Here is a 3850-nt window from a genome sequence, read left to right as displayed (position 1 = left end):
ACAAAATACACCAAGTCCATCGTTTTTGTCAATTAAATAGAACATTCAGTTATTTATCCTAATGTTAAAAAAAAAAGGCTTATAAATTCATGTTATATCCTGGTTTAGCTTGTATACCATCTGAAAACTGTCTTCTCAACTATATTTTCTCAATGTTAAGTAGCCTATGTTGGCTATGAGACTATAACTAGTCTTTCAACCCGTCAGAAATCCAAGAACAACCAATATTATCTTAAAATATAGGAAGCCTAACACAACTTCCAGAACTGAGACAAATTATAGAGACAGCTGCCTGCCTATCCAGCCCCAGTAAGTCAGGAAGTTGGAGCATCAGCTTTCAGCCTTCTCAGGATATTCTGACAGACCCTGGAAAACAGAAGTTATTAAGGACTAGCTTATTCTGTCTCTGTAGAACTAAGCTATCCTAACCTGTGACTTGTGTCCTCTCAAGGACGGTACAGGTCTGCAGGAGAGACAGGCAGTTTCTGCCCAGGGGCCACCTAGCCACAGTGGACAGCCTCACCTGGAGGTAGAGGTGCTCAGCTGCTTCTTTGAATCAACAAATGGGGAGCTGTTAGGAGCAGATATGTCTCGACAACAAGTGAATAAATAACATTAAATGCCTGTTAACCACTTTCTATTTCCTTTCTTTCTTTCTTTCTTTCTTTCTTTCTTTCTTTCTTTCTTTTTTTTTTTTTTTTTCGAGACAGGGTTTCAGTGTATAGCCCTGGCTGTCCTGGAACTCACTTTGTAGACCAGGCTGGCCTCGAACTCAGAAATCTACCTGCCTCTGCCTCCCGAGTGCTGGGATTAAAGGCATGCGCCACCATGCCCCGCCCACTTTCTATTTCTAATTAAATTATCTTGAAAACACCCTAACAACTCAGAGCCATGAATCTGTTATCTGGCCTTGAACTCACAGGCTTAATCATCTCAGATCAGTTTGTAATGGCATTTATAGAAGGACTGGGTCCATTTGGAAGCATGGGGCTCTTGTGGCAGTGACCCTCTTTGAGAACCACAAAATGGGCAGTCACTTGTATAGGGCTAGCCATGGAGGCTGCGAGAGTGCCAGGGCTAGAGTAGCCGATGTTAGCGTGGGATGGTGCCCATTTAATATTTCATGCTACAGTGCATAGTTTTCAGTATATTGAAAGAATAAAAAAACAAAAACAAAAACTGGTCCTTAATTAGAGAACATTTTTCAGAATAGCAAGATGAAGCAAATCATTAAGTAATTGTACCATGCCTTTTACTGATGTAAAGGTTAAGAGACAAAATGAATAGACATAATTATTTGCTCCCAGCAATGAAGTATAAGTAGAAATAATTTATCACAATAGTATTTTGTTCTTAGTTCTAGAAACTGGCGTTATTTCTTTTGCAAAGAATGTTCAGTCTCAGTGCAAAGTATGGCAATTAAAAAGGTACATAATGTATATAATTTTTTTTTAGCATTATTAAATGTCCTGTCACACCTCAAAATGCCTTTGGAAGAGAAATCTGGGAAGGTTTTCTGGGGCAGTATGTTTTAATTTGCCAAATAAAATATTGTGTCAGCTTGTCAGGCTGTGCCGGAGCAAGAGTTTTCTTTGGGGTTAAGCTATGCCAGCTTCTAGAGACTCTCCTCATGTGGTTGCTATCACACACTCAGGCTACTTCTGAGTTGTATACAATAATGTCACTGGTCATTGGGCACTCGGTACAAGAATAAAAAGGTGACCATAGAGGAGATACATATTTATGAGAGGATGTTTAGAGAAGTTACATTTCAAATTGCAATGACTGCTTCCTGAGACAAAGAAACCACCTATTTTCTTAAGTCATAATCAGCAAGTTTGAGTTAGTTTTGGAATCTTTGCCTACATTATATGTTTCCGCCTCGCCATTTTACGTCTTACTAGAAAGGAAGGAGTGGGCATGAAGCGCTGTCCTCAACAGCATAGGTTAGGGAACATGAGGGAAATTAATTTACAGCAATTAATTACTTCCTGTAATTTTAGGATAGAGCCTTTCAGACTTCAGATAACACTTTTTTTTTTTTTTTTTTTTGGTTTTTGGTTTTTGGTTTTTCGAGACAGGGTTTCCCTGTATAGCCCTGGCTNTCCTGGAACTCACTTTGTAGACCAGGCTGGCCTCGAACTCAGAAATCCGCCTGCCTCCGCCTCCCAAGTGCTGGGATTAAAGGCGTGCGCCACCACGCCCGGCCAGATAACACTTCTGAGGTGTTTTGATTTACATTACAAATGTATTTTTCTAACTTCAAGTATTTCCCGGTCTTTCAGTATTTTAATTGAGTTTCAAAGGTAGAAACAAGACTAAAGTAACATTCTACTGTTAACATTAACTGTGATGATTAATTTTATGCTAAGCCTTACCAACTTGGTAAAATGTCACTCTAGATGTTTCTGTGGAAGTGTTGTTTTAGATGAGAGTAACCGTGAAATAGATCAACTTTGAGTAAAGTAGATTACCTTCCACAAGGGAGGTAAGTCTCATTCGGTCGGTTGAAGGCCCCTAGTTTTCCACAGAGGGAGTTCTGCCAGCGGATGCCCTTAAAACTCAGACTGCAGTGGGATGCTTCTTTGAGTCTGCGGCTGTCAGACAACTCTGCAGTTTTTAGACTTCCCCGTCTCTCCAATCATATACTGTAGTTCCTTACTAAAAATCTGTGTCTGTTTCTCCCAATACATAGATTGAGCAGATAGTTGGTTGTATCCCTGTGTCAGAACATGTGAGTCATGTGAGGAGAATTCTGAGTGCTTGAGAGAAGAAAACTAGAAGAAAACAACACAATGTGACTTCATGTGACTTCAGTTTCTTCAAAACAAGAAGTTGTTCTTGGGATATGTTTTCATGTTTCCCCCAGGTGGAGCAGATAGGAGTGTGTTTACTTTGTATCACTCATTATTGCTTGTTGATGTTATTCAATTAAATGTTTATACTTTATATGCCTCTATGGAAAAACATGTTTTTGCCACTTGAAGCTTGTCCTTGTGATTGTATATGGATTGAAATCATGAGAACTTTACTCATGTGACCGTTGTTAAACCTTAGAGTGTAAATAAACTGTCTGATGCTCTGAATAAAGTTGGCTATTGCATGATGTTTTAGTCTGCCTCATTTATTGATTCCATTCTCCCAGCTCCCATGGGCTGCTAAAGGAGTGACACTCTTAGAGTCCTGATTAATGCAATGGTTACTGGAATCTGAATAACATTAGGAGATGATATGCCAGGGAGATCTCAATTTTACTGATCTGCTCTAATGATGTATACAATACACTAAATATCAAAATGGAAAAAGTTTGCATAAAGCCAATATCTTAGGACATTTTATGCTAGAGTAGAATATCACTTACTGGATACACTATAATGAATAGCTATTTATTTCTCACAAGTCTTAGAGGCAAAGGTGTCTATGATTAAGATGCTGCAGATTTGTTGTGTAGGTAGAGGTACTCAGTACTTCAAGATGCCACCCCTTGGTATGTGCTCAACATGGAGGAAGGGAGAGAAAAGGAGACAGACACTGTCATTACATGATATAAGCACTAAACAACAACAACAAAAGAAAAACGAAAGAAAGAAAGAAAGAAAAAGAAAGAAAGAAAGAAAGAAAGGAAGGAAGGAAGGAAGGAAGTAAGGAAGGAAGGAAGGAAGGAAGGAAGGAAGGAAGGAAGGAAAAAAAAAACATGAAAGCACTCCTTTCGGCCCCTTTTAGAGCAAGAGTCAGTTTCTGAGGTAGAGACCTTTTGGACTAATCAACTTCCCAGGGTTCAAACTTAACACCCTCACATTGAGAGTTAAGTTTCAGCATGAATTTTAGAAGTAAAACATATATTCCTGAA

This window comes from Mus pahari, chromosome 21 (genome assembly GCF_900095145.1).
Source record: "Mus pahari chromosome 21, PAHARI_EIJ_v1.1, whole genome shotgun sequence".
Lineage (NCBI taxonomy): Eukaryota > Metazoa > Chordata > Mammalia > Rodentia > Muridae > Mus > Mus pahari.
This window is presented reverse-complemented; position numbering follows the sequence as displayed.